Below are 20148 nucleotides of genomic sequence, written 5' to 3'. Positions count from 1 at the left end.
TGTAGTAATTCTTAGAAGAGGATTCTAATTTGAAGGGAATATTTTCTTGAAGATAACATATAACCTCTCCATTTTCTCCCGAATCTCTGTCACGGATTTTCAGAAGTGCAATGATAGTGCCAGGCTCAGAATTCTCTGGCACTGGACTGAACATAGATGCCACAGTTATTTCAGGGACACAGTCATTTTCATCGAGAATTTTTATATGGATTTTACAGTGTGATGCTAGATCTCCAAAGTCTTTTGCTTCTATGTTCAGGGTGTAACTATTAGTATTCTCGAAGTCCAGATTATCTTTAGTCCTTATTTCTCCTGTCTTTTGATTCAAGTCGAATAAAAATTTCACATCCTTTGCTGTATTTTGGAAGGAGTAGGTAATTTCTGCATTGACTCCCTCATCCTGGTCGGTGGCCGACACTCGTAGTATAGTGAATCCTGGGGGAAGGTTCTCCCGCACACTGACCCGGTAAACTTGCTGACTGAATACCGGAACATTGTCATTGGCATCCACAACATTGATTCTGATCTGAGTTGTGCCATTTTGGGCTGGCTGCCCACCATCCAGGGCCATCAAAACCAACTGATGTGAACTCTGCTGTTCTCTATCCAGAGATTTTTTCAGTATCAACTCTGGGTATTTATCGCCATCTGGACTCTGTTTCACTGTTAGATCAAAGTAACTGTTTTGTTCAAGATAGTATCTTTGCAGAGAATTACTTCCAACATCTGAATCTACAGCAGGGTCTAGAGGAAACGAAGAGCCTACTTGAATGGATTCTGAGATTTTTAGATCTACTTGAGACTGTTCGAATAATGGGGCGTTATCATTAATATCAAGCACGACCACAGTTACATGGAAAATATTTAGGGGATTTTCTGCAACGGTTTCGAAATCAAGAGAGCACACGAGCTTCCTTCCACATATTTCCTCTCGGTCTATTCTGCCACTGACCAACAATTCCCCGCTCTCGGAACTGATACTGAAGTATTCTCTTTCTGTGCTAACCCGCAGCTTCCTACTCGGTAAATTTTGGATTTCTAATCCCAGATCCTTGGCGAGGTTCCCCACCACCGATCCTTTCGCCATCTCCTCTGGAATGGAATATCGTATCTGCTCAGAAAACGCGCAACACAACAAAGACACCAAAAAGGGGACCAGTACCTGCGGTCTCAGAGTCAGAGCTCTTTGCCTGATCCTTCCCATCTCTCAGGTTCTGTGCAGACAGAAACTCTTTAGCTCCTCAGAAGATGAAATATAGATGATCGTGAGTTGTAAGAATCAGTATTAAAGAAGGACCAAATTCACTGTCCAGCCTAGCGTAGCTGCAAATCTGTGTGCTCCCGGAAAGATTCTGTGGGACTGGAGGGGGATTAATACAGGGTTTGTTGATGAGCAGGAAATTACCAAGCAGGAAGCTAGCTAACCAGGGATTCTCTGTTTCAGCTCTTCCTCCACATTGGCCGACAGCGGCGCCCAGTGTCTCTGTAGGAGAACTGAAACAAGTCTCATAAACTGATTTTCTTTCCCAGGAAAAAACATTTCAGTGACAATCAGGTTTAACAAATATGTTTTTCTTCTGTGAGTGTCCATTGCTATTTTTTCCCATATCACTTTGAAACTTGTCTTTCCCTCTTTACTAAAAATGCTGTTTGTGACAGAAAGAAATACTTAACTTCGTGGGGACACTTGAGCTTTGCCCAACTGAGTAGTCTGGCTAAAAATTGGTTGAGGGTAACTTGTCTGTCCTAAGCATGTGAAGGCTTCTTCCGGCAGAATGGTTAGATGAAAGCAATTCATTCCAATGGCAATAAAAGCGGAGAAAGCAGATGTTGTGAAGTGCTTATAGTTTGGTCAGCTATAGAAAACACCAGGGTCTGCCACTTAGGCTGTGGATAGCTTTCTTGACTTTTGTCTTGCAACTGGATTCTGATGACTTTGGAAGGCCGTGAGGCCTTTAAGTCCACGCCTCAATTAAGTCCAGGTCACTCCGTGATACTAGTCCCCTTCAAAAGTGGAAGAACCAACCACAATTAAATCAATGATATCTCTGTTATTCCTGCTTCGGTGGATAAGGGATTTCATTGATATGAACCCTCTCTCTTCCTGGGTACATTTGCCATCCACCTCTGCAAGTTCACCCTTATTTTTGTTCATCTTCTTCCATAAATTCTTCAAAGAGTTATTAATTTTCATGGGTGAGGCTCTTCCAACAGTATTTATTTAAACATTTTGCCAGTGCAGATTGCATATATCTTACTCCTTGTTCTGTCTACATAACCTCATCTTTCTGATAGAATTTTTGACCACAACTTTTTTTTTTACATATTATATATATTTTTATTAAAGCTATTTATTTTAAAAATATACACGTGGATAATTTTTCAACATTAACCCTTGCAAAAACTTGTGTTCCAATTTCCCCACACCCTCTCCCAGTTGGGCAAGTAATTCAACATATGTTAAACATGGTAGAAATATACATCAAATCCAATATATGCATACATATTTATACAATTATCTTGCCCAAGAAAAATCAAATCAAATTTAAAAAATGAGAAAAAATAAAGTGCAAGCAAACAACAACAAAAAGGGTGAAAATGCTGTGCTATGAATCACACTCAGTTTCCACCGTCCTCACTCTGGATGCAGATGGTTCTTTCCATCACAAGTTTATTGGAATTACCTTGAATCAACTCATTGTTGAAGAGAGCCACATCCATCAGAATTGCCCTATACAATGTTCTCCTGATTCTGCTCATTTCACTTAGCATCAGTTCATGTAAGTCTCTCCAAGGCCTCTCTGAAACCATGTTGCTGATCGTTTCTTATAGAACAATAATATTCCATAACATTCATATGCTATAACTTATTCAACTATTCTCCAATTGACGGACATCCATTCAGTTTCCAATTTCTTGCCACTATAAAAAGAGCTGCCACAAACATTTTTGCACATGTGGGTACCTTTCCTTCCTTTAATATCTCTTAGTAGAAACACTACTGGGTCAGAGTATGCAGAGTTTGATAACTCTTTGGGCATAGTTCCAAACTGCTTTCCAGAATGGTTGGATCTGTTTATAATTCCATCAACAATGTATTAGTGTCCCAGTTTTCCCACATCCCCTCCAACATTTGTCATTATCTTTTCCTGTCATCTTAGCAATCTGAGAGGAGTGTAGTAGTATCTCAGAGTTGTCTTAATTTTCATTTTTCGATCAATAGTGATTTAGAGCACCTTTTCATATGTCTAGAAATATCACTCACAACTTTAAGGTCATTTATTGCATTGCTGTGTGTTTGTGTAAATAACAGTATAGCCTATTTACAAACAAACATATTTCTCTATTGTCATTTTAAATGCTATCATGATTTTTTCACATACTGTAATATTTCATCATTTGCAGCATTATTATAAGACTCCTGGAATGTAGTTATATTATGAGATTTGGGATCTGAGAGTACCTTTGGGGTCTGAGAGTACCTAGAAATCTTTGCAAGCAACAAAAAAATTACCAAATGAAATTGTCCAGATTTAAGAACTCTGATTAATAAAATGACCAACCATGATTCCAGAGGAACAATGATGAAGCAAGTTACTATATACTGACTGAGGGATGATAGGTTCAACTTGCAGGATGAAACATTTTTTTCCCCTTAATAACCAATAGGGGAATTTGTTTTTTGGGACTATGCATTTTTGGTGGGAGTTATTTTTTCTTGTTTATGAATGGGAGGAGGAGAAGAGAGATTTGGAGTAGATAGGTTAAGTTTAGAATTGTCAAAAAGAAGAAAAAAGAAAACGAAAATAGTGCTATTAAAATGTTTTTAAATGTATAGATGAAAGCAGGATGAAGGCTAGCAGAAATCACAGATGAGCAGAATAGTCTGGAAAGTAGTTTCATGTTCTATTTGTTATATCCTTAAAAAAAATCAAGTTGTACATAATGGACACTCTTAGTTTCTTGAACGATCCTTAAATAAAATTCTATGTGCCTGGGGGAAATTCTAATCTTCTTTGTTGTTTCTTATTCAGGATTTTTTGGTGTCTTCTTGGCTTCAAAATTAATGCTCCATCTACTCTTTCATGCTGCCTTAATTAGAGGATCATTGAATAATGTTATCAATGTATCTTTTTTTCATGTTAACATATACACTGAATTACATATCAAAAAGGAGATTCTTTAAAGTTATATTTTGCTTTAACCAGTATTCAAGAAATAAACAACAGAATATAATATTCCCTAGAAGATTAGGGTTGCTTCAGAAATTCATCAGTGACGAAATATTTTTTCAGAAAATGAAAAGTTCAGTGAGTAGAGGGAAAGAAAGGTTTCAGGAAATAACTGGCACAAAAACAAAATACATAAATTAATCTTAAGAAAAAAAGAAACATAATCGTAAAAAAAAATTCCGTTTACTCTGAGGTACCACTTCATACCTCTCAAACTGGTTAAGATGGTTAAAGAAAAGATAATGATAAATGCTGGAGCTGATGTGGGAAAATTGGGACGTCGTTGATGGATATGTGAACTGATCCAAACATTTTGGAGAGCAATTTGGAACTATGCCCAAAGAGATATCAAACTGTGTATACCCTTAGATCCAGCAGTATGTCTACTGGGTATATAGCCCACAGAGAGCATAAGAAAGGGAAAAGGACCCCAAATGAGCAAAATGTTTGTGACAGCCCTTTTTGTGATGGCAAAGAATTGGAAACTTCAATTCTGCAGTTTGGGCAGATGGGAGCCGAATGCCAATTGGTTGGGGAATGGGTGAATGGGTTATGGCATATGCATTTAATGGAATATTATTGCTCTATAAGAAATTATCATCAGGATATGATGGAAAGATTTACATGAACTGATGCTAAGCGAAGTGAGTAGCACCAAAAGAATCATTGTACAAAGCAACAACAACAAGATTATGTAATGATCAACTGTGATGGACTTGGCTCTTTTCAACAATGAGATGATTCAGGCCAATTCCAAAAGACTTGTGATAGAGAGAGTCATCTGAATCCAGAAAGAGGACTATGGGCACTGAATATGGATCACAACATAGTATTTTCACGTTTGTGTTGTTGTTGATTGCTTGCTTGTTTTTTATCTCTCTCATTTTTCCATTTTTGATCTGATTCTTCTTGTTCAGCATGATAAATATGGAAATATGTTTAGAAGAATTGCACATGTTTAACCTATACTGAATTGCTTGCTGTCTAGGGGAGGAGAGAGGTGGGAAGGGAGGGAGAAAGAAACACAAAATTTTACAAGGCTGAATTTTAAAAACTATCTTTGCAGGGGCTGCTAGGTGTCACAGTGGATAGACTACCAGCCCTGAAATCAGGAGTTCAGCTCTGGCCTCAGACACTTAATATTTCCTGGCTGTGTGACCCTAAGCAAGTCACTTTACTCCAATTGTCTCAGGGAAAAAAAAGTCATCATGTTAAAACTATCTTTGCATATATTTTGAAAAAAAAGCTATTATAAAAAAGTCCACTTATTAACTGTACAGTAGAGAATGAAAGAAAACATACAAGGAAGCAAAGAAAAGATGGACAGCTCTGAACACAATATGTGTTACAGCTCTGAACACAATATGTGGTACTTATTATATAGGCTTTTCTGAGATGGGAATTTATTGGTTTATATTTTGATTACTCTCCTCTGTTCTATTCTGCACATGACAATTATCTCCCCCCAATTTTGTATTTAAGTTTAAAATAAATAAAGAAAAAAATAAATTTTGCTTATTCTCTTCTTACTGTTTCTTTAAGTAAACAAAACACGAGACATCACTGTCTATGACAAATGAAAAGTGAGTATCTCACAGAAGTCAATGAAGAATCCAATGGAAGGTATGAGTGGGCTACAATACATTACATTGAAGCATCCTTTTTTTTCCCCGAAAAACCAACAAACTTACACAAGCCGATAGATATCCAAAAAATAATATTTTCTTTAGAAGTAATGTTATTCAAAACATGATGATTTCAAAAACAAAAACTGAAAGCTAAATAACATGATGATCAGTTAGAAGATACTTCTATTATGAGCTAAATAAAACACCAGATTTCTAGGAACCATTTGTGGTACAGTAAAATCACTACTTCTCAGAGTCATGGTAATTGATCTCTAGTGTAGAGCATTTTGAAATATGTCCACTCATATTGGGTAATAGACTTAAATGTGTATTCTTCTTAACACTACACATTTTTTATTCGAAGCTTCCTGAATAAAAGTCACACAAAAACAAATGAATGAATTCAACTTTCTTATAAAATATATTGCTAGTCTAGAAAAAAAAATTGAAAAAAGAATGCTATCAAATAAATTTTGAGACAGTTTCTAAACGTTGATATGACAAATACTTTCTATATTGTTCCAATAAGAATGTTTGATATTAATTTCATTAGTAATTTCTCTGTAAAGAGTGGCTTCTTAAAATCTTAGAAATTTTGATGTTTAATTGGGGGTACAACATTAGGCAGCTTGATTACATTGAAAAAAGAGAAAGATAATAAGAGATTGATGCTAATGTAGAAGAGTACCACAAGATTTTATCTATGACTCTACAATTGAAGTCAAAGAATATGTACAGATGGAAAGAAGACCTTAAAAAACTAGGATCCAACATCATTATTTGACAGAATAAGAGAAGAAAGCCAGGGAGGGGGAAGTGATGGTGCTAGAAATGAAGTCTTTTGATTGCCATTCACTCTTCACTCCTCCACACAGCAAAGTCTTATTCAACATATTGCCCAACATATGTGAAGAATTAAAAATCATTGTTTTTTTTTGAGGGGGGCATATGGCATGGATATGCGCAAAACAATGTTTTTTATGAATCTGGATTCAAAAATATATCAACAGACTTTAACTATAACAAGTATAAGGATAAATAAAATGCTATTATTTGGCCCAAAATCAATAGTGAAAGTATAGGAGTGGGAAAATTGATTTTTATTAATGAATCTGAAAACTATATTAGGCATTACAATCGACAGAAAACTCAATATGTTAGTAATATGATTTAGGTTAAGAAAATAGTGTTCAAAGAGAAGGAATAATATCACTATTTTCAACAATGATCAGTTCACTTCCTGAGTTACTGAATTCAGTTGAGAAGATGACAAAATATGAACTTCTAGAAGAGGACGTCCAGACAGTGAAGTTTCTTAAAACAAAATATGCTGAATAGTTGAAGACAGGAAAAAGATAAGACATAGGGTAACTTAAAGCAATCTCTATTTGAAGGCTGCTTTACATATGGAATTAGACCTACTCTATACAAAAATCAGTGACTTAGTTAAAGCTATCATTTGTGTGGTCAAAGTAAAGAAATGGCTACCAATTAGAAGTTTAAAAAAAAAGAAACCAACAAAATAATTTCTGGAGCAACAAGTTGTCGAAGTGGTAGAGTACCGACCCTGAAGTCAAGATGGCCTGAGTTCAAAACCCCCACTTAACCCTTACTAGCTGTGTGACCCGGAAAGTCATCCCAATTAATTACCTTGCTCCTCCAAAAAGCAAAAAAACAAAAACAAACAACCCCCCCCCAAAAAAACCCTTTCTGAGCTAAGATACATGTTTTGAAGATCTTAAACAGAGAATGACTACCTCACAGCCCCGATTATTATGAAGATTGCCATAGTAAAGATGGAAATTAGGCTAGATGCTGATACTATTTCACAACTCGAGTAAAATATGTCAAGTATTAAATACTATTTTAAAAACAGCATACCTGTAAGAAGGACTGATCCTCATTAGAGAGAATTGACTCATGAGGTATTAATGGAGGTTCCTTTTTATCACAGGTCTGCTGTATTGATAAAGTATCTGCATAGTTTGGTCCCATAAATATCAACTGGCTTTTCCGAGAGTCAGTGGTGAGGGAAACTTCTTGGGTATGTGTTTGGAGAAAGGCTCTCACTCCATCAATGCCCACAAACTGGGAGGAATGGATGTTTCCAAAATGCCCATTAGATGCACCCAGAAACTTCGAGGTCCTCCACCTGTGTAATTTGAACGCCAATAAAATGACAATGAAGGTAAAGAACAAACAGGAAACCGCAGCCACAGCGATGACGAGGTAGAATGTGAGGTTGGAGTCTTTAAGGTCTTCTGATGGCTCGGGATTGCTGAGCTCCGAAAGGATCTTGGGGATGCTGTCAGCCACAATTATGGTGATACTGACAGTGGCAGAGAGGGGGAGCTCCCCATTATCTGTCACTGCCACTAGAAGATTCTGCTTGAGGGCATCTTTGTCCAGGAATGTCCGAACAGTCCTGATTTCTCCTGAATGAAGACCCACAGAGAAGAGACCAGGCTCTGTGGCCTTGATCAGGCGGTAGGACAGCCAGGCATTCTGGCCAGAGTCTCCGTCGACTGCTACCACCTTGGTCACCAGATACCCTGGCTCTGCAGAGCGAGGGGCCAGTTCTACTCCGCTGGAACCATCTGTAGGGAAGGCAGGGTACAGGACTTCCGGGGCGTTATCATTCTGATCCAGGATAAACAGAGTAAGAGACACGTTGCTGCTGAGAGGAGGATCTCCAGAGTCCTTGGCTGTCACTCCTAGCTTCAGTTCTCGGAACTGTTCATAATCAAAGGAACGCAGAGCATAGAGAACGCCAGTTTCAGAGTTAATGGAAACATAGGAGGAGAGAGATGCGCCATGTATCGAATCATCCATTATGGAGTAAGTGACATGACCATTCTCCCCGATATCGGAGTCATGAGCAGTCAGAGAGTAAATAGAAGTTCCTCTGGGATTGTTCTCCATAACATAAGTCGATTCGGATGTCTGGACAAAAACCGGGTGGTTGTCATTGATGTCTTCTATGTGCAGGGAGATGTGAGTGTCAGTGGACAGAGGGGGACTCCCTCCATCTGTAGCTGTCACAGTGACGTTGTACATGGAGACTTGTTCCCGATCTAGGGCTCTGTCGGTCACCAGAGTATAATAATTTCCATAGGACTTTTCAAGTTTGAAAGGGAGGTTTTCTGGAATGGAGCACATGACCTGGCCATTTTCTCCAGAATCTCTGTCGTGCACATTGAAAAGGGCAATCACCGACCCTGCAGAAGAATTTTCAGAGATTGAGTTGACAACAGAAGTGATGGTGACTTCGGGAGCGTTGTCATTCATATCCAGTACTTTGATCAGAATCTTGGCTATGGCCAGAAGTCCAGCTCCATCTCGGGCTTCAATATCTATAGTATAGATATTGCATTCTTCATAATCTAGATTTCCCAGTACTGTTACACCTCCAGTCAAAGCATTCAAATGAAATAACTGAGATGTTTTCTCGGTAATTTTCTGAAAATAGTAAGTGACTTCCCCGTTTATTCCTATATCCATGTCGGTAGCACTCACTGCGAGTAGCTGTGACCCCTGTGATAAATTCTCAGGTACATTCACGCTATACACAGACTGAGTAAACTTTGGTGCGTTGTCATTCGCATCCAGAACAGTGATAGAAACTCGTAGAGTGCCGGAGAGAATCGGATCTCCACCGTCCGAAGCCGAGAGGGTGAGGTGATGAACAGGTTTCTCCTCTCGGTCCAGAGCGTGTTCAAGCACCAACTCCAGAAACTTGCTCCCATCTGTTCGTTTTTCCACATGCAGAGAGAAATGATGATTCGAACTCAACTTGTAGCTCTGAACAGAGTTCATTCCTATATCTGCATCAAAGGCTTCCGGAAGGGGAAACCTTGTTCCTGGCACTGCGCTTTCGCTGATTTTGATTTTCCTTTCTTCTGTTCCAAAGCTAGGGGGGTTATCATTGATATCAATTATTTCCACTTCTATTCCATAAATTTTCACTTTATCCTCTAACAGAATCTCTGCGTTTACAATGCACACGGATGCTTTCCCACACAACTCTTCCCTGTCTATTCTGTCCGCTGTGACTAAGCTTCCGCTTCTGACATTTAGAGCAAAATGATGCTTCTTACCTCTGGAAACTAGGCGGGCTCCATGCTCTGACAGCTTTCGGGGCTCCAACCCAAGGTCCTCGGCAATGTCGCCCACAAATGAACCCTTCTCCATCTCCTCGGGTACTGAGTAACGGATCTGCTCAGACCCAGTCTCCCATAGCGTTCCCAGGAGAAAGCAAAGCAGGATTATTCCATGGCAGTTCCCGATCTTCTGTCTAGCCGCCATTGTTGCCTCGATATTGGATTTTTATTCCTCTTGCACGTTTGACCTTAGTATACGGATTAACATTCCGATCTTAAGTGTCCAAGGGGATTAAGATGTCCCAGCCTCTTCCAATTTAGAGAGGAGGGTTTGTGGCCGATTTGATTTTAACGGGAAGCTGTCTGACACTATTTGCCTAGGTTTTGTGGGCTGCTAGGAAGGAAGTTTAGGTTGGATTTATCTCCTTACTGGTCAACAGCGGCGCCCAGAGTCTTAACCGATTACTACAACATTTTTGAGCAAAACGTACATTTGGTTTAAAATAGCTTCCTATTAATTTTATTGCTTTGAAACGTTAAAAAACAAACAGATATTTCATTTAATTTTCGAGGCAAATCCAGCGAGCCTCCAAAAACATGGAATGATTATAGACTTCAAAACAGTATATGTTCTTTATTTCTTGGAATTTAATTCAATAAGATTATTCATTGTGTATTCATGGTTTCTTTGCATTTTCTTTATTCTACCTCGTATTTTCATTATAAGTCCTCTGTCTCGGCATAAGCAATTCTTAAGTACTAAATTCCTCCACCTCCAAGATGAAGTGCTTTTTTGCTAATTGAAATGAAGAGATTTATGTTTCTAAAATTGAAAAGTAGTTTTCTAAGGAGCTGTTATAATTTTATGCCATAGACCTGATTGAGAGATTTTGAATGAGTTTCAACTCAGTCAATAAAAGCAGAAACAATGTAACAATTACATTTCTTTGCAGACCACTCAGGAGATTGTTTGGATTTTTTTTAAAATATTAAATATATTAATGTATTATTCAAGGAAATCCTCAGAATTGACAAAAAGATCTAGTTACTTTATATAAACCCTTGTGTAATCATAATTAGCTATCAGCATTGAAATGTGAATGCCCAACATATTGATTCCTAAACCCCAAAATACAAAACAAAAAAAAATTAAATTGTTATAAATGTTCTGCATATTTGGATTTTGGCTCTTGAAATATTAAAAATCTTATTTTCCTCAATATTCATAATTTTCAGAAAGGTAGTATTTTGCCTCAGAAAGCCTAGAATTCAAAACACCTCTATTACATTTACATTACATATTACCAATGTTTGATGAAGGACTTTATTTCTAGACTAGAATATACAAGCTTATTGAGGAACAGTAAAACCAAAGAGTAATTTTTCAATGGATATGATGAAAGTAAAAAGTTAATTAGGAATTATTTTTGTATGGCTAATGTAGAAATTCATTTTGCATAACTAGCTATATTGGTGATAGGTTTTATTTTTCTTACGTTCTCATTAGGTGAGAAAAGAATAGAGGGAGGGAGAGAATTTGGAACTGGAAAAAATTTCTGTGCTTTAAAAATGAATGTAATTTAAGTTTTCAAAACTATTCTTTTAGGAAATTGCTGTCAGTAAGCTTTTTAATTAATTTGAACCATGAAATTATGAGGGGGAAATCCCTTATCAAAGTCCAATAATTTGTGAAGAACATTAATGGCTAAATCAAAAAGTGCAGACCTCATAGTTCCAGAGAAGCTCAATGCTTTCAAATCAAGGAAGGCCATAAATGAGAGATAAACTCTCTCTCTCTCTCTCTCTCTCTCTCTCTCTCTCTCTCTCTCTCTCTCTCTCGTTTCTGTTTCTTTCTCTCTCCCTCTCTCTCCCCGCCCCTCTCTCTCTCACACACACTTGCCTACTTGTCAGTAAATTAAAGGACGCAGAAAGTATGTCAAACTTACAAATCCCCAACTACTCATAATCAAGCTATTAAGAACTAATGCACAATGAAAACACTGTACAAAAAAAAAGAAGAGATGATTGCAAAAACTTACATGAGAAGGAATGCCTATGTTAGAGTTGACCTGGAGTTCCCCATTAGTGTTATTCAGAATTCTGGAAGCATCATTCAAGAGAAAATCCTGTGGGGATGACATTTCTCCAGTCAGTTTAAGAAAATTATATTCCATCCTTCCCCCTTGAGAGGGAACACACAGATTATAAGAATATGGTAAAGTTCCTTCATTGTAGTTTGGGGGGATGATGGGCCCAGTCTTAGAGCAAAAATCCACAGTCAAACATCTGAATATAGATGAATTTGATGACTTTCCTAAGCGAAGGGCAATGGCCAGTGTCACTGTGACAAGGAACAACACTGAAATTAGGGTTAAAGCTACTACCAAATAAAACTGCAGCTCAGACTGAGGGTCTGCAATCTCAGAGTGCTCTTCCATTATCTCTGGCATGGCCTCCTGCAGGCTGTCTGCAAAAACCAATAGCAAAGTCACAGTCGATGACAAAGGGGGCTGTCCACCATCCTGCACAGAGACCAGCAAGCGGTGCTTGGCTGTATCTCTGTCAGACAAGGCCCTGATAGTCCTGACCTCGCCTGTACGAAGTCCCAAGCTGAAGAGTTCCGGATCTGTGGCTTGCAGTACTTGGTAGGCCAACCAGGCATTGTGTCCCGAGTCTGTATCCACTGCCACCACCTTGGTGACTAGGTACCCTGGCTCTGCAGAGCGAGGAACCATGTCAAAGAGGGCTGATCCTTCAGCCCCTAGTGCTGGGTAAAGAATGATTGGGGCATTGTCATTTTGATCCACTATGAACACTCGAACTGAAACATTAGCACAGAGGGCAGGGGAGCCAGCGTCACAGGCTTGAAGAATCAGCTCGAAGGTGTGCACCTGCTCATAGTCAAAGGACTGCTGTGCAAAGATGTCTCCTCTGTGTCCATTGACAGACACATAGGAGGACAGTGGCAGGATAGGGAGATCACTCCAGATAATAGAGTAGGACAGACTGCCATTCTTCTCCAAGTCTGGGTCAACTGCTGAGACACAGGAAATAGATGTCCCTGAGGGATTGTTCTCAGGAACATAAGCCACATAAGACTGTTGAAGGAAGACAGGGGCATTGTCATTGACATCCGCAACAACTAGGAGAACGGTTTTGCTGGTGGATAGAGGGGGGTTTCCTTTGTCAGTGGCAGTCACAGTAATATTATACTCTGAAGTATGCTCTCTGTCCAGAGTTCCCTCTGTCAGTAATTTGTAGTAATTCTTGGAAGGGGATTCCAATTTGAAGGGAATATTTTCTTGAAAATAACACATAACCTCCCCATTTTCTCCCGAATCTCTGTCACGGATTTTCAGAAGTGCAATGATACTACCAGGTTCAGAATCCTCTGGCACTGGACTAAACATAGATGCCACAGTTATTTCGGGGGCACAGTCATTTTCATCGAGAATATCTATATAGATTTTACAGTGTGATGCTAGATCTCCAAAGTCTTTTGCTTCTACACTTAGGGCATAATTATTAGTATTCTCGAAGTCCAGATTATCCTTAGTCGTTATTTCTCCTGTCTTTTGATTCAAGTCGAATAAAAGTTTCACATCTTCATCTACGTTTTGGAAGGAGTAGGTAATTTCTGCATTGACTCCCTCATCCTGGTCGGTGGCTGACACACGCAGTATAGTGGATCCTAGGGGCAGGTTCTCTCGCACACTGACCCGGTAAACTTGCTGACTGAATACCGGAACATTGTCATTGGCATCCACAACATTGATTCTGATCTGAGTTGTGCCATTTTGGGCTGGCTGCCCACCATCCAGGGCCATCAAAACCAACTGATGTGAACTCTGCTGTTCTCTATCCAGAGATTTTTTCAGTATCAACTCTGGGTATTTATCGCCATCTGGACTCTGTTTCACTGTTAGATCAAAGTAACTGTTTTGTTCAAGGTAGTATCTTTGCAGAGAATTACTTCCAACATCTAAATCCACAGCGGGGTCTAGAGGAAAGGAGGAGCCTACTTGAATGGATTCTGAGATCTTTAAATTTGCAAGTGCTCTTTTGAATACCGGGGGGTTATCATTAATATCGAGCACGACCACAGTCACATGGAAAATATTTAGGGGATTTTCTGCAACTGTTTCGAAATCAAGAGAGCACACGAGCTTCCTTCCACATATTTCCTCTCGATCTATTCTGCCACTGACCAACAATTCCCCACTCTGAGAGCTGATACTAAAATATTCCCTCTCTGCGCTAACTCGCAACTTCCTACTCGGTAAATTTCGGGCTTCTAATCCCAGATCCTTGGCGAGGTTCCCCACAATCGATCCTTTCGCCATCTCCTCTGGAATGGAGTAGCGGATCTGCTCAGAAAACACGTAACAGAACAGAGACACCAAAAACGGGACCAGTACCTGCGGCCTCAGAGTCAGAGCTCTTTGCCCGGCGATTCTTCCCATCTCTCAGGTTCTGTGCAGACAGAAACTCTTTAGCTCCTCAGAAGATGAAATATGGATGATCGTGAGTTGTAAGAATCGGTATTAAAGAAGGACCAATTTCACTGTCCAGCTGCAAATCCGTGTGCTCCAGGGACTGGAGCTTGAATGAATACAGGGTTTATGGTGAGCAGGAAATTACCCATCAGGAAGCTAGCTACAAGGGATTCTCTTTTCCAGCTCTACCTCCACATTGGCCGACAGCGGCGCCCAGTGTCTCGGTTGGAGAATTTCAGCCAATCCTACAGAAATCCATTTTTCTCCAGGACAAAATTTTCCAGTAATAACCAAGGAATATACTTTTAAGCATATATCTGCTAAAGTATTATTATTATTTGTTATTCTCAATATATCATGCCTTCTCTTCCCCCCCACCCCACTCCTCCAACAGTACTGGAAACATTAAACATTTCTTTTTTTGGCAAACATTTTGGTGTAATATAGGTGCTGAACCTGGAGAATCTTTCCTCAGGCACCACTCAGTGTGACTTCGAGCAAGTCACTTTGCCCACTTGTTTTCTCTGTACTAATTTCTTTTCTTTTCTTTTCTTTTGTAAAAATCAGAGGGTTTGGACTTTATAGAGTCTAAGATCCAATCAGATCCACTGAGCCATTCAGGTTGTAAATATGACTTATATGGTTTATTGAGAGCATTCAAGTTCTGTCTGAATAACTAAAAGGAAGGAAATTAAATTGATAGTCAGGATATACAAGTTCCATGCCTGACTCTATCTAGCTCCTTCCATGTCTTGATTCTGTCTAGTCCCTCAGTCATTCTTGAATTTAAACGTCTTTGGGATAGAAAGTAGACTACTGTTGCTTTAGCTAATCTCTTTGATTGTAAAAAGATGGGTGAAGCTGAGTGGGGCTCTATCAATCGTCTCCATCAATCCATGAAGAAAGCTGGTCTCTCTTGGAAGAACCTATGTATGCCAAGGATGGTTTTAGTATGTTTCAAAGTAGCAAGGGAATTTAAGTATTTCTTGTCCAACGACAGCGAATTTTTGTAACATTCTTTCAGAACATTGTTTTCTTTTTAAGTCACCATTTTAATAATAGTGGAGTTCTGTCAACCCAATACTTCTTTTTTTCCCCTATTACAAACACATAGTGAAGAAAAACAAATTCCCACGAAGGCCATGTCGTCACAGTATCCTACTTCTGCTCCTCTGGACACACTTTAAAAGGATAGTTAAAAACTCACAGAAAGATTCTTGGAGCAATAACTGCCAGATCAATATACAAAGACAAGTGGCTGATGGGATGTTACTGTACTATTAATTACACCACATTACACTATTCAAAAAAGGGTGATTATGTCATATAATAGATTTTGTCAGAAATATTTTCATTTTTCTCCAAAGAGACTAGTTTAATGTTGGATAGCAAATATGTAAAAACTGTTCTCTTAAGAATAAATAAAGTTTATAAATAGATAAAAATATTAAAATCACTATTATTAATAAACAATACAACTATAGCAAAATAATAAAGTGAATGAAAGTTCAAATGTATTAGTTCTTTGAATATTCCGATTATGATTGAAACAAAGGTGCCATTCTTCTGGAATATATTGAATATCATGGTGGATATCTGCACAAAATCATATTGGAATATCTCCAACGAATGACAATTTAAAATATCAGAATTTGCTCCCCAAACATGCTGAAATAAGTAATTTTTAGAAGATCAAACCATCTAATAGATCATGAATATAAAGAATATAAAAATCAAATAAGAATAGATGTATACTAAAATAATTCTATTTTCAAATGGAAAAATAAAATTATTCTATCAAAATCAGGTGGAAAGTATATTAATAACTTATTTATAATCTGATACAACAAAAGTATTTGAAAATAAATGAACTTAGCATCATGTCTTCTATGTCATCTCAAAAAAGTTGTTCCATGAGATCCTACAATGCCATGCCTCACATTAGGTAGATCAGGGGAAAAAACAAAACAAAACAAGAACTGATGAAATCTTGGAAGGTTATCATGAGGTTTATTCCTAGATCCTATCACTGAAGCTATTGGATTTCCACTGGAACAAAGTCCTTAAAGATATATTTCTCCATGACTCACCCTTCATCTCCATATCCATTTTCAAAGATGTAAAAAATTATCACAGGTAAAGAACTGAGGTGTAAGAAATGAAGAAGAATGATTTAAGAGAAATCTGGGAAGATTTGAATTAGCTGATGTAGAGTGAGGTGAACAGAACAACAGTAACATTGTACAAATAAATAATTCTAAAAGAATTGAAACTGAACAATATAATGACTTATTTGAAAGGATTCATAATGAAACTTATTGCTTATATCCTAGTAGAGAAATGTTTGACTAAGCATGCAGATTGAAACCTCTTTTTCTGGACATTGCCAAATAGAGATTTGTTTTGCTTGATTACATATGTTTTTATTGATGTATTGATTTCTCTTACTTTCTCAATGGGGTGAGGAGTTGCAGTGAAAATAAAAAGATAAGGGTTCAAGACAAACTTTTTGACTTTGCTTCATTGATTTTTCAATAGCAAAGTAAAATCCTATTCAAGAAATTTATCAATATAAATCAAGACCTAGAAACTATGCCTTATCATTATTATTGGTAAACGACACAAATAAGGAAAGGAAACAATATTCCAGATGACAACATTAAGGCTTAAAATTAATTTTTACACACTAGAACAGACTAACCTATAGAGATTAAATATAAAAGGATTAAATATAGAATCTCACACTTTCATCCCCAAAAATGGCTTCATCAAATAAATGACTGGAGAGAATTATATTAACAAGAATTAATTTGAAAAAGTAATAACAATTCCAATGGAATGAAAACTAAATATGAGTCAAAAGTATGGTGCAGACACCAAAGAAACAAATGAAATTTCATACTGAATAATAGAAGTAATTTGTTGAAAATAAGAGAAGCAATAGTGCTACAACCCTGTCCCTCCCAACTTTGTAAGGGTGAGCCCATAATACTGGATTTTTATCTTTCGTTAGACGTCAAATTTGATATGTACATTGATAAAATGAAATCCATTCGCACATAAGGAGCACACACAGATTGTCAAGTATTGAAATAAAAATAAAGAACAGTTGAGGGAACTGGGAACTTTATGCATGTGTGTGGCACACACACATCTATATATCTATATTTCTATATGAGTTAAGAAGCAAACAACAACTTACAAATATTCAAAGGACAAAAAAAGGAGTAAGCATTTATATAATGCATGCTATGTGCCAGATTATGCCAAGTACTTAACAATCTTGTGAAGTAGGTGCTATTATAACCCCCATTTTACAATTGAAAAAATTGAGAAAAACAGAAGTTAAATATTTTGCCCAGGTCACATAATTATTAAGTGATTTAGGTCAGATTGGAAATCAGGTCTTTCTGACTTCAGGCCCAGTAAGTATTCGATCCACTGTGCCATCAATGGACCTTAATTCTAATTCTAAGAACTAAAGTGAATCCCTTGCATCATCAATTGGTTTCTAATTTTATTTACAAGAAGAATTTTAATAATTCTATGTGTCTATAGTAGAGCTATGTCTAGATGTGCACAAGTTGCAGACAGTAAAGTTGGAGCTTAATATAAAGAAATTATGTCTAACAATTGGAACTTTTCATAAATTTTACCTTAATAAGATTTTTATCACTTGTACTATCAAACTGAGACTAACTACTAGTAAAGTTGTTGAAAGAGATTTTGACATTTGGCTAAAAGTAAGACTAAGTGAAAACTAAAGTTCCTTTCACATTTAATCTGTAATTGAAAAAAAATTAAATAATTAGCTACATTAAGAATTAAAGTTCAGCATACCTGTAAGAAGGACTGATCCTCATTAGAGAGAATTGACTCATGAGGTATTAATGGAGGTTCCTTTTTATCACAGGTCTGCTGTATTGATAAAGTATCTGCATAGTTTGGTCCCATAAATATCAACTGGCTTTTCCGAGAGTCAGTGGTGAGGGAAACTTCTTGGGTATGTGTTTGGAGAAAGGCTCTCACTCCATCAATGCCCACAAACTGGGAGGAATGGATGTTTCCAAAATGCCCATTAGATGCACCCAGAAACTTCGAGGTCCTCCACCTGTGTAATTTGAACGCCAATAAAATGACAATGAAGGTAAAGAACAAACAGGAAACCGCAGCCACAGCGATGACGAGGTAGAATGTGAGGTTGGAGTCTTTAAGGTCTTCTGATGGCTCGGGATTGCTGAGCTCCGAAAGGATCTTGGGGATGCTGTCAGCCACAATTATGGTGATACTGACAGTGGCAGAGAGGGGGAGCTCCCCATTATCTGTCACTGCCACTAGAAGATTCTGCTTGAGGGCATCTTTGTCCAGGAATGTCCGAACAGTCCTGATTTCTCCTGAATGAAGACCCACAGAGAAGAGACCAGGCTCTGTGGCCTTGATCAGGCGGTAGGACAGCCAGGCATTCTGGCCAGAGTCTCCGTCGACTGCTACCACCTTGGTCACCAGATACCCTGGCTCTGCAGAGCGAGGGGCCAGTTCTACTCCGCTGGAACCATCTGTAGGGAAGGCAGGGTACAGGACTTCCGGGGCGTTATCATTCTGATCCAGGATAAACAGAGTAAGAGACACGTTGCTGCTGAGAGGAGGATCTCCAGAGTCCTTGGCTGTCACTCCTAGCTTCAGTTCTCGGAACTGTTCATAATCAAAGGAACGCAGAGCATAGAGAACGCCAGTTTCAGAGTTAATGGAAACATAGGAGGAGAGAGATGCGCCATGTATCGAATCATCCATTATGGAGTAAGTGACATGACCATTCTCCCCGATATCGGAGTCATGAGCAGTCAGAGAGTAAATAGAAGTTCCTCTGGGATTGTTCTCCATAACATAAGTCGATTCGGATGTCTGGACAAAAACCGGGTGGTTGTCATTGATGTCTTCTATGTGCAGGGAGATGTGAGTGTCAGTGGACAGAGGGGGACTCCCTCCATCTGTAGCTGTCACAGTGATGTTGTACATGGAGACTTGTTCCCGATCTAGGGCTCTGTCGGTCACCAGAGTATAATAATTTCCATAGGACTTTTCAAGTTTGAAAGGAAGGTTTTCTGGAATGGAGCACATGACCTGGCCATTTTCTCCAGAATCTCTGTCGTGCACATTGAAAAGGGCAATCACCGACCCTGCAGAAGAATTTTCAGAGATTGAGTTGACAACAGAAGTGATGGTGACTTCGGGAGCGTTGTCATTCACATCCAGTACTTTGATCAGAACCTTGGCTCTGTCCAGAAGTCCAGCTCCATCTTGGGCTTCAATATCTATATCATAGAAATTACATTCCTCATAATCCAGGTTTTCCAAAATTGTTATATCCCCAGTCAAAGCATTCAGTTCGAACAATTGCGAAGTTTTCTCAGTAATTTTCCGGAAATAATAAGACACATCCCCGTTCATTCCCTCGTCTGGATCTGTGGCATTCACCCTGAGCAAACATGTTTTCACTGGCACGTTCTCAGGAACACTCACGCTGTACTGGGATTGAGTAAACTGTGGGGCATTGTCATTTGCATCAAGAACAGTCACGAGGATGAGCACAGTGGCAGAACTAACTGGATTTCCTCCATCAAAGGCAGTGAGTATAAGGCGATGGATAGGTTCCGTTTCTCTGTCCAGGGCTCGTTCCAGCACCAGCTCAGGG

This window comes from Antechinus flavipes, chromosome 2 (assembly GCF_016432865.1).
Source record: "Antechinus flavipes isolate AdamAnt ecotype Samford, QLD, Australia chromosome 2, AdamAnt_v2, whole genome shotgun sequence".
NCBI classification, from domain to species: domain Eukaryota; kingdom Metazoa; phylum Chordata; class Mammalia; order Dasyuromorphia; family Dasyuridae; genus Antechinus; species Antechinus flavipes.
This window is presented reverse-complemented; position numbering follows the sequence as displayed.